The sequence below is a fragment of the Xiphophorus maculatus genome, chromosome 23 (assembly GCF_002775205.1).
Source record: "Xiphophorus maculatus strain JP 163 A chromosome 23, X_maculatus-5.0-male, whole genome shotgun sequence".
In the NCBI taxonomy this organism is placed as follows: Eukaryota; Metazoa; Chordata; class Actinopteri; order Cyprinodontiformes; family Poeciliidae; genus Xiphophorus; species Xiphophorus maculatus.
In genome coordinates this window covers 17,452,676-17,465,186 of record NC_036465.1, presented here as the reverse complement: position 1 = coordinate 17,465,186, position 12,511 = coordinate 17,452,676, and positions in this window count along the sequence as shown.

Here is a 12,511-nt window from a genome sequence, read left to right as displayed (position 1 = left end):
TATTTTTATGAACTTCAACAATTTAAATTTAAATTGAGGGCCCCTGAAGTCTTAACTTCAGCTATTTACATTTTCACAGTTTCTCTGAGCAATTTTCAATCCGACCTTGGGTCAAATTTATTCCTCACAATAGGGACTATTTTAGCTGTCAGTCTTTTTAGTGCGAGTTGAAATTATTTGCAATAATTAAAACCCTTTTCAGATCAATGAGCAGCAACATTTGCTTCCCAAAAGTTATTGCTGATGCCTTTCCGTTTCGACAATTTGTTGCCACTCATACTTCAGACAAGCAAACTGCAAAAACTTCTACTTTTGCAGAGGTGATTTGATTAGCAGCATTTGGCTGCGACTTTTCCTTTTATGTCATGTTTTGCCAGTTTAATTGCGAAAATTCCATCTTTGAAATAAGTCTAAACGTTACATTTCAAAACATGGACACATTCACTAAAGGATCTAGGATTCTGTCATAAGTATTAGTCATTTCTCTTGTTTCACTATTGCTTTAACTCCCGGCAACAAACAGGAAATGCAATGAAAAGCAAAACCAGCTCGTAGTTATTTGAAAGGAAGAAAAATGCCAACTGCTCTCATTTGAGATTTCGCCACAATAGCCAAACCTTACAGTAGAGGGCGCTCATTTTTCAGGCATTACTCTCTTGCCCTGAGGTTTACTGCGAGAAGCTTGACATGGCACCAGAGGAGCATCAGATTTTCAAATAGTTCCCAATGCCGCTTAATCTTCTAAATTGGCCCATTCATGCCATCTTATTATTGAGAGGCAAAAATAAAAATGGTAATTGTCTGTTCCCCACTTCCCAAAGAAGTTAAATGAGGGCAAATCACATCACATCATCCACTCAAACCGTTCACAAAAACTCTAAAAGCTACAAATGAAAACTGAGTTCATGTGCAGAACATGCTTTGAGAGCAGGCAGTTTGCTGTTTTATTGTGCTGCTGAGTATTTCCACTGAGGGTCTTTCCCTGCAGTAGTCTGCATACAGAAGTGGGAAGAAGCTGTTTGTTTGATTCATCCCGTCCCACAAAGTGATTACTATGCTGAGCCGGAGTGTAAGCTATGTAATCTGAACAAGCAAAGCAGCTCGGTCACTGAGAAAAAGGCTGGTGGGATGAATGTTCACAGCTTTATCATATCTTTATATTTAGGTTTATACTGCATAGTAGCATCACTGGGATGATATTTTACCTTAAAACGCCAAAGCAAACAATGTGTGATGAAAATATTTCCAGGAGCTCTACTTCTTTAATTAAGTAGATTATTTCCTACATTTGCTATAGTGAGTAAGTATATTACTAAAAATATCTTACAATTTTGCTATAAAAATGTATGGAATATGGTGTGTTTGTTTTTTCTACATTTGAGGAAAGATTCGACTAATTCTGGTAAAGATTATATCATTTAGATGTTGAGTCCTATAAATAAAAGAGGAGAAATGTGATGACATAGCAAGAAGAATATGTACCTATATTGTTTTTGACAAAACAAACAAACAAAACATCATTCTTGTTTTCACTTATTTTGTGAAAACAAGAATGCTGTCTGCTGTTTGATAGCATAGAAAGACAGGACACAACCCAGCTAGTGTGCTACAACTTATAATAAATGAAGCCATGCAAAATTAAACATCATTAAGAAACAAACTCCTTTGAAACTACTGTGAAAGTCTGGAGTTTATATATAAAAAGAAAATGCTATATGTCTTTTCTAAAAATCCCATGGACATAAAAATCAACAATTGAAAGAGCAGATAGTGATGCAAACAGAGCATCTTTTGGGTCTTGTCTATTATCTAACAGCTCACCTGTGGGGCACGCTGCAGTAAGCCTCAAGTAAGCCAGGGCCCAGCCTGCCAGAAATGATCAAATTCACAGTTACTGTCTAGTTTTTCAGCAAATGAATGTGCATGGGCTAAGGCAATATTTTCATGCAGCTTAAGTTTGTAGATGCTCAGCTCTGTTCTGCATGTCCTATTGTTGTCCCTGTGGTGCTCCAGGGGATTCGTGCTCGGGGGTGGGAGGGTCTTTGGATCTTGGGTGTCTGTAGTTGGAAGTACTTAGTCTGCGGTGTGTTTGATTTTTGACAAAAATTCTTGACCTACGTTTGTATAAAAATGATCTCCATTTTGTGCATTTTGTGTGTTCTGGATATGAGGGGCCTAACGATGCTCTTATTACATCTTCTATTGATTTAGTTAGACACCCCGGTTTGCAAGTTAAACCTATTTGATTCCTAACAGAATGAATCACCATTTCAAATGATAATTAATTGCTTTGCTGCAGTTATTTGACAGGCTGAATTGAATGTGGATAGATTGATGAAGGGCATGTGGAAGGGACAAAAAAAAAATGCTTGACTGACCAGGGGGAAATGTGTGAAGCTACAAATCAATTTTGCCCATAATCTCTTTACTGGCACTAGGGTGGGGTCTGGGTGGCTGAAGTCACAGGGGTGTGTAATCATCATGTTGATAAGGGGAGGGAAGTGAGCCAACTGCCACTGCAGGAGGAGAGGAAATCGATTTGACGTGATGTCAGTGGATAGAGAGGTCAGGTAGCAGAAACACCCTCATAGGCATGAAGGTTTTCTTTCACACTTGAAATTCATCCACTGAACTGGGATTTACTTGATCTACTTATTCCTCAGTTTATGCAGATCACATGCAGTATTCCTCATTACCTGCTCCATAATCTTGTCATAGTGGATGGACTTTATCAGAATTGTAAGCTTAACAAAGGGGAACTAATTAGGTAAAACAAAACAAAAGCAAACACCTAACAACAGAAGATATATTTGATTCTGAAGTAATTTACAGTCATTAAAAGTCTAAAAGTTGCAGAGAGTTTAGCACCTGACAACAGCCTCAGGTGTTGAACAAAATGGAGTTTCTTAGTTGGATTGTGCCAGATTTGATTTGGGCACATGGGGTCCTGAAACCTATCGCTGCTTGGACGATGTTCTGGCCTCAGCACAAACAGCTATCCAATCAGAGAGAGGAAAAGCTAAACATGGGAAGCAGTCCTGGTCCTGGTGGCACATGGTGTTGGCTTTGTGAACTATAATAGAAACAGACACTCATTTTTCTCTATTTACACTAAAGAGAGAAAAAAAAAGACTATTTTTCTGTTTCTATTGTGAAACAGAAAAATAGTGTTGGAGAAACGTCACACAGTCTAAATCGGTGGAACTTACAACACATTGCTAGACTAGAAGTCAAGAAAACTCCCGTTCTGAGTCTAGAGGCATGCCCACTGGATGGTGATCTTTCCTCATTTGCTCAAACTTTGTTTACAAATTTCATGGTTGATTAGTCAGGAGGGATATGACTTAATCAATCAGATGTGGATTTATAGAATGTGTAAGGTTCACATTTACCAACCAGGAGTAAAAATAGCTCACTATAACCTCAAGTATGTGATGACTTAATTTTAACAAAGAGCATTCAGATCATAGCTTGAGACAGTGAGTGAGGAGCATTTCAAGTTAAACTTAAATCTTAATTATTTAAAACATTCTTGAATTTCTAAACTTAACAAAAATACAATCAAAAAAATCAAAAATACAAGTGCTTTAAAACTATCCTATTAAAATACTTTTTCCCATTCACAAAAGAAACTTCCATTTATTCTGTCAGCCATTCAGATAAACAGCTTGACAATAACAACCTAGCAAGGTTGAATACTTCTCATGATTTCTGATCCTGGGCCTCCACAACACGGATGGTTGTTTGCTTTGAATGGACATTTGAGTGACTTGGAGATTATGTAGGTTCATATTCACATCTGAGGTATGCAAGAATTTTTGTTTCTTGTGTCACACAATTCTGAATTCATTTGGAAAATTTTAAATTGATATTACAACCAATTTATGACAGATTTTTAACTATTTTCTTTGTAAATTTATTGTATGTAGTATTGTTATAGGAACAACTTAAAATGCACTTTCTGCCAGATGGGTTGTATTTATTTATTTATGTTTTCTGTTTGGTCACACATTATTTTGAAATAAGACAACCTGAAAGCCAAGCTTCACTCTTCTTTTCATTACAAATTTCTGTTGCGTAAATTGATTGAGTGATGACATGATCCACCCACAGTGGAAGTCACAACTACAGTAAATGTACACACATGTACACACATAATATGTCTTTGTATCTTTACAAGGACTTTGCATTGACTTCCATTCATTTTTCATTAGTTTCTGTACTCGGACCCTCACGCCAAACCTAACCATTATCAATACATGCCACACCCTAACCTAGCCTAGTCTCAATTCACATCTTAATCTTAAACTTATAAGAAATTAATCCCAAAACAGCACTTCTTTTTATGGGGCCCAAGTTTTGTGCCCCAGATTGAGTAGTGGGTCCTCACAATGTAGGATTTGATGGAAAAATGGGCCTCGCCAGGTGAGGAATGCTAAGATACACTCACACACACACACACATTACATGTCATGCTTCTAGTGACTGATCCAAAATTGAGTTGAGATCAAGAAGAAGTGCTTCAGCAGCAGAAAACATACAGAGCAAATGCTAATGAGCTCTGCTATTGATCTTGTGAGTATTACTCCTATCTACACATAACAAAGGTTGCTGGTTATGCCATCTTGCGGCCTACAAGTACTGGCCTGTTACTATTATCATCTATCTATACAAAAATAATGACGATATTGACTCTGATCTTGATTAGACATTTTTTTTACCTGATATGTTTGTTTGACCTTTTATTTGTTGCATGAATCACTTCTTCCTGCTTGGTGAAGAAGGTCCTTCTTCACTGAATTAAAGGCCGATGACAATGTCAAGGTTTGAATCTCATTAGTTGCTTATAGGACTTGCTCTTGTCCCTAGACGTGTACTCCTCTACACAGCTATGTAAACTCAGTTTTATGAGTCTTTTCCATTTGAAATTTAATTGAGCAAACAATGAAAGTCTCTATTCATTTCTATTTCTTTGTTTCTCTCTTCCTTCTCCTGGTTTCTGTAGAGAGTTTCTGCTTCATTGTTCAAAGTGTCCAGCTGGACTGCCAGACTTTACAGACTGACTGTGGCCGCTGCTGTCTCTTTGTAAAAAGGGTCTTTTTGGACCACTGTGTTTTGCTGGTGTTTATAGCACGATAGACTCTTTTGTCCTTGACCAGAAGCAAAAAATCTAAGACTAGTATGCCTCAGCAGATATTTAATTGCTGGAAGGACTGAGCATTTTAGTGGACAAGAGAATGTGTAACCTAAATCAAAGACTATTTCTTCACCTGTCCGTGTTAGATTATAGTGCAGTGGGTTTACTGAGGCAGAACATTGTGAAACCAAGAAAAAAAAACAACCTGGCAACTGTATCTAGGTTCAGTCTGGCACCAGGAATTTGTTTGACTGCAGTCAGCATCAGTCAGTGTTCATTGTTGAAGAATTGAATGTAAGCAACAAAAAAAATAAAAAGGCACACACACTCAACATGAGCCCCAACACAATACTGTTGGAGGACAGATTTTGTTTTGTTCATTTCAGAGAATTTTCTGTTCTCCCGTCTGGTGAAACCCTGCAGGGTGGCTGCTTGGTGAAAATATCTGGTGTAGGGCATGTAGCTAAAGAAATCTCTGTATTTTATTCAAATGGCTGTTTATGATTCATTGCATGTGATGAACTACTAGAGTTTGGCCTCTATGGACCCAGCTGTCTGGACCTCCTCTGGGGTTTGTTTTGCAGTGCACAGTGAGCGTTTGTCTCCTAAGGGCTTATCCTGAAGACCTTCTGCAGAAATGCCTACAATTATAAACCTAAGAGGCCATAAAGGCAACTCCTAATGTTATATGCCTGTGTTTATTCAATTTAAGATAAGCTCTATCACATGGACACATATATTTCTGTCCCCCGGTGTGTGCGTGTGTGAATGCGTGCGGGGGCGTGTGTGTTCGTGTGTATGGAAATGTACCTGCAAGCACATCTGTCTGTTTGTCCTGCCCTTTAGGGGATGCACTGTGTGCATTTGGCTGGAACCCAGTGAACAGTTTGCCATGATTTGTTGTGATAAGGGAACAGCAGTGTCTCTGGTTTCAGGGTTGTCGTACGGAGTCAGTTTTCTGGTGAAAATAACACAGGAGGTGACCACGCTTGTAATCGCCTCGCTGCATGTACATAATCATTTAATTAATGTGGTTTCACACTTCCAGAAATGCATGAATCTCATTTCCACCTTTTGTTTGCTGCTCTGCGGTAACGTAAAGAGATTTTTTTTCTCCTTCGTGCCCATTGGACACACACGTCGGAAAACCTTTTTCCTTTGCATTTACACTGTGTAGTGAATAAACAGCATACCCACAGAGGGAAGGCAGCTGCTCTTTAATCCTGACATGATACACTACATGCTTTTGCAGTCTCTTCCGTTTTTTGTTTCCTAAAATGGAGAGTCAGATTTTAGCTGTATGGACGGGAAATATGTTTTAGGTGTATTTTAAGAATAAAAGCAGAAGACTGTCGGTAACGGGACAGAGCTCTGGTTTAATGTTTCAATGTAGAAAATCCATGAAAAATTACTGTTTATGTGACTGGTATCTAGAAAAGGACAGGAATGGTACTCTGATATGATAGCTGTCAATAACAGTACTAGTCTGTGTGCTTAAATAAACGTATAATCTAACTGGTTTAGTTTTAAGGTAATATACATCAAACTATCATCCTGCTAAAATAATGAATAACAATTTGCTATTATGTTGACACCTACTGTGAAAAGTTTTAATTTCCATTTCATATCTAGATTTTGATGCATATATACACATAAGTAGGGTGCTAGAACATAGACGACCATATTAACAGTTACTGTTTAAAATTAGTGTCAGCTATATTAATAAAATCAATAGTTATTTTAAATAAATGTTTGCCAAAGATAATTTTCCAGATTGAACTCTAAGTGATCAGTAAGGACATGACACTTACTGCCAACTAAAACACCAGAGAACTGAAGCAGGCTGTTTTAAACTATATTAAAAGTAAGAAGATACACGCATTGGTGAAAGACTCGAAAATAAAAACAAAAAACATGAAGTAATTACCAGCTAAATCCCACTATAGTTCAATATCAATTTGTTATTGAACAGTGTATTACTTCCCTGCCGCAGAGCAGTCATACACCGCTCAGTTACAACCAGAAAAACCCACACTATCTCTGGTGCGGTATGAGATCAACTATCAATTAAGATTTAATAACAAAACACAAAACCGACTGAATGTTGACGAATTGCTTGACCCCTGTCTGAATCAAAAACACAAAGTTTGATTTTATCAGTATCTTTTTTGGTCAATGTCACTTCTAGTTTAATTCTTAATTTGTTTTGGAAACATAAAGATCTTGACCTGTAGAGAAATTATAAATAACCCTAATTCTGTTCTTAAAGTCTAGTTTCATTGATGGGACCCAAACAAAACATGAGGGGAAAAAACAGGAATGATGATAAAACATGAGGACAAGGGAGCCTAAAATATGGTGAAAGTTCAATATAACTGGGTTTCCTTCAGCTTAACTTACCCTAACATCAAAGAAAACACCTGCACTACACAGCTGGTTATCAGCTCAATAACAAGTCTGCTGCTGGACACAATCTGGACTCTGTTGCACTTTCATGTTAAAGAGAAAGGACTACAATAACGGGATAAAGGCAGAATAGCTAAAAAAAAAACAACCCGAAGTGAATACTCAAATGAATCCATTTATTCATATCTGAGCGAACAGACCAAAGCCTTTACCAATTCATCCATCCATCCATTTTCTAACACCCTTGTCCCTAGTAGGGTTGGGAGGGCCTTTACCAATTATGAGAGCTAATTTTATATTAAAAAATACTGCAAACATCACCTGCTGGACAGCAGATAAAGATAACTTGACTGCTTTAAGTACACTTCGTACAACATTATACACAAAGATAAAAGGATTATCTACAGCAGGCTGAAATTGGTTTTCTGCTATCCAGACTCTGTGTACAGGTTCTGACTTCAAACAGTCTTTTGAATACACTGCATACAAACACAGCAGTTTGGACACACATAGGATATGGAGTGAAAAATCTTATTTGGCATGGAGAAAAGGGAAAAATAGGGTTGTTTCTGCTCTGGAGCATATGTTGCCATGGTGACAGACACTGATAAGAAGAGGTTTATGAAGCTATGGTCGCCTCAATAAACCACTAATTCTGCTTCATAGGAAGCTAAACAACAGAGATTTTCGAGAAGGACTGAATGAAAACAGTTTAAATAAGGAGACAATGATGAATCAAACGAGGAACAGGTGAGTGTAATTAACTTTATGTTCTGCTGCTGTTTGGGGAACACGGATGGAGGAGCTGTGGGGAAAAGACTAACTGATTCAGGATGAATGCGGAGGGAAACAGGGGAATCAGTGAAAAGAAGAAAATCCAGTAAAAATGACCAAAGACTCTGACAATTTAAATACCAAAACCTAAGGAGGAACAGAAATAAAAGAACACCAGTGCTGCCATGTGTGTATATTTGTACCATAACAGAAGTTTTGTCATGATAAAAATTAATTTTAGACTGACATTCATTACATACATACTTGTTATATTTGCTGTGACTTATAATTATTTGATGTATCATGTTTATTACGCCTGATGCTGTTAATCTGATCGACCCTTTGATTTCACGCCAATCCAGAGCGAACACAACAAATGACAGAGCGAAGGAGGCAAATGAGGGAGAAGATTAGCTCTAATTAGGGATCATGCGAACTTTTAATCACGAGGAAATTAAACCTGTGATCTCATTACATTATCCTCGCAAAATTAAATCACCATCAATTATGATGGTTTTCAGAGTCTCTCCTGCTGTTTCTCTTGCTAAACGTTTTTTAACTATCTTCTCTTGTCATTTGGTGTTATCATTTGTTTTTAATAGCATAGATTTAAAAACAGACAGGAGCAAATTTCTGTGACATTCCCTACTGTAACTAAGAGAAAAATATTTCTTGCTTGGATCGTTAGATTCTAAGTAATGATGACATACAGATGCATCATTACTCACACAAATAATTTGTATTTGTAGGATCCTCAGATTACTCTGTCACCCTTCAAGCTATCAATGAATTATTTTCTTTCTGAACAAATCAAGAACTGCTAGAGGATATTATGATTGATTGTCTTACTCAGCCAATAGTGAATGGGGAATTTTGTTGCTGCGTTACGTGAAAAAAAAAAACAACAGAAGTTCAGGAGTTGTTAACAAGTTTATAAAATACTTTTGCGTAAATCAAATTATTGTAAAGTGTGATAAAATATTTTGAAAGTATTTCAGTATATTTTATGCTATCCCTGTGTGCTCATTACACTATTATAGTTTATCTCAAAATGCTTAAAAATATTTGACATTCACAAAGTAAACTAATTTCCTCAATTGTTTTGCAAATGTTCTTTTTGCTCTGCTTTTTTTCTCTGTTCCATTCACAAATAGGGAGGAATAATGTTTGGAAGAGCAATTCTAAAACAATAAAATGATGTGAAGTCTTTTAATGCATCTTGCAGACTGTAAAAGCTGATATAAAAGTTGATTTGTGTTAAAAATTTTGCCCTTACTGCACAGCCTTTTATTCTTTATTCTGTTTTCATATCATATTCTATCTTTGTGTGAGTCTATTTGCCGTTATTGTCTGTTACTTCGCTGCTGTTGCTCAGATCTTCCCCATTGTGGGACAATAAAGGATATTTCTATTCTATTCTATTCTATTCTATTCTATAAAAACACACCAACACACCTACACCAAATCATACAACACTTACTGAGTTGCCATTAAATCAACATGCCAGGCTAAGAAGGCAGTGTTTGTGGAACTTAAGTATCTATCTATCTATCTATCTATCTATCTATCTATCTATCTATCTATCTATCTATCTATCTATCTATCTATCTATCTATCTATCTATCTATCTATCTATCTATCTATCTATCTATCTATCTATCTATCTATCTATCTATCTATCTATCTATCTATCTATCTATCTATCTATCTATCTATCTATCTATCTATCTATCTATCTATCTATCTATCTATCTATCTATAGATATACTGTATATATATATATATATATATATTTGCACAATGCATACTGAGTGTGTCCTACAGCCAGTGTGGTGAACGTTATTTCTGTGTCGTAAAAAGGCAGATTCCCTGCAGGGCTGTGAACCAGCTATTAGACATCGGAGGTTTAAGTTGCTACTTAAATCAAGAGGTATCCTCTGGGGAAGATTGGCATGTACTTTCACCCCACATTTAACACTCCATAAAGAAAGAATCTATAGACAGAGGGGGGCCTTTTGGGGCTAGTTCTCTAATGTTCTGGGTGAAGATGAAAACATGCTCAGAATACAGAGCTATTGCATTCCGGGTGAACAGTTTTAGTAAGTGATGTCGACTTTGTACATAGATGACATACAAAATAGTTCCATCTTCAGTGAAGGCCTAAACACAAAAGACACGTTAACATTCAGAAAGTCGTTGGCCGTACAGTTCTTGCATGCACACACATGTACACCCCACTGTTGCCTGGTGAAATATGGCCTCGGTTGGAATGAATAGGTCTCCCCATGTGTTGGTGGCAGGTCGTTACTCTGCATCCGTCTTGCTAGACAATAAAGCGTGAACACAATGAGGCAGTCTTTAGAACGCTCACTCGCCATCTTTTACACCTCTGGCTTCTATAAAGTTCAACCTTGACAGAGAGAGAAGGGGTGAGTGAGAGAGAAAAGGTCGACAATAAAAAAGGGGTCACCTGGGGATATTGAAAAAGAAGTCAAATGAAAAAAAAAGAGCTATATATAGACTTGGATGCCTCAAGCACATTTGGTCACAATGAAAAGAGAAAATGAGGTCTAAATTTTGGGGAAGGTGGAAATAACTGGACTGATGATGTAAAATTTAGTAAGGCAAACACATAAAACATGACATATGACATCACCTAGCTTCTGTCCTTTTAAAAATTGACTTTAAAGGTGCATTTGGTAGACACAGGTTCACTGAATTCTCTTTTGATATATTTACATGTGTTTTCTATTTTAAGTGCAAAAACTATCCATTCCTAAATAACATGATTAGGACGGGTAATTGAGTAAGAAGAAAACTACAACCTCTTTGGAATGCTTCTTCTTCCTGACATCTGGTTAAGCTGTACTTAGGGATGAAAAAAATATTCACTTTGCATTCAAAATAAAATAAAATAAAATGAACCAATGCTAAGTATCTTAGCATTACATTGTTGTTTTTGACACAATATGCATGTTTCTCATGATAGGCAATTCAGCACATACAGCTGTCGTCACTAGTTCACTTACTCTGGGTAAGAATGTTTTTGTATGGAACAGTTTATTGAAGTCCTAAGCAAAAACTACCATATTTATTTGGTTTTGATATGACTTGTTGATCATTCAGACTCTTTTATTTTCAGTTGTAGTTAATTGGGTGTGGACAAAGCACGCAGATTTAGTCATCTAGTCTTTGGTTGAACTTTGCAAAATGTAATGATGAATGTTTCTTTTTTAGTCCTTGTTTAAATCCTCTACTTAAATCCAGGCTGAATTTCAAATTTAATCCTATTGATCAAATGTATCTAACTTCTGGATAGGTTCATTTGTTGGTTAGACGGTTAAGACATTTTCTTTGAGAGTAAATCTGTCTTGGTTTTGATGTGTGACACCTGAATAAAATACTGACAAAACAGAGTTGGCATGTTTACCGTACGCAGTTCCTCCCGGTGGGACTCTGTTGCCTGGCAGCTAGGTGACTGGAAATTTTCCCACACTCAGAGGTTTAAACCCTGGAAAAGAGCAAGTGGAGTTTAAGGTTGTGAAGGGGGCAAGAGGGAGGACAAGTGGATTGCCACAACCTGTCTGGGAAATCGACCTTTGCGAAAATGAAATTTGGGGCTTGCGGAATGAATATTAAGTGCTCGCTAATTCCTTGGCTGCAGCATGAACCCCTTGAAGCATTCTGGCTTTTCAGCCTATTAGCCCAGCGGTGAGGATGTGGCAAGCTGTTGCTGCCATGGAACACCATCTGCCTGTAATGCGACTTGTGCCCTTCAACCCTCCTGCAGCGAACGGTGCTGAGGGAGAGAGAGCGCAGACATGAAGAGAAAAAGAGGGAGAGAGATAATTGTAAAGGAGAGATACAGACATAACTCAAGCTTCCTCCCAGGTTTAATTAAGTAGCAGCAATGAGGTTATGACAGGGCACCCTTGAGCTACTATCTGTGTCATCTTCTGGAGCCAAGGAAAAATCTTGCCTTCTTATCAACCAGATGTGCATTATACCTACAGCAGACTTAAAAATAGGATAACACAGAAGACATGCATGAATGTTTTTTGAAGTATTAGAAAGATCAAGTTAAAAAAGGTTCACAAACTTTGCTTTGAAGAGTGCACATTCGGGGTTCAGTAACCTGTCTGCAATTTAACCAATATTAGAGTTAAAGATTTTTAAACAGAGATGATCTAAATA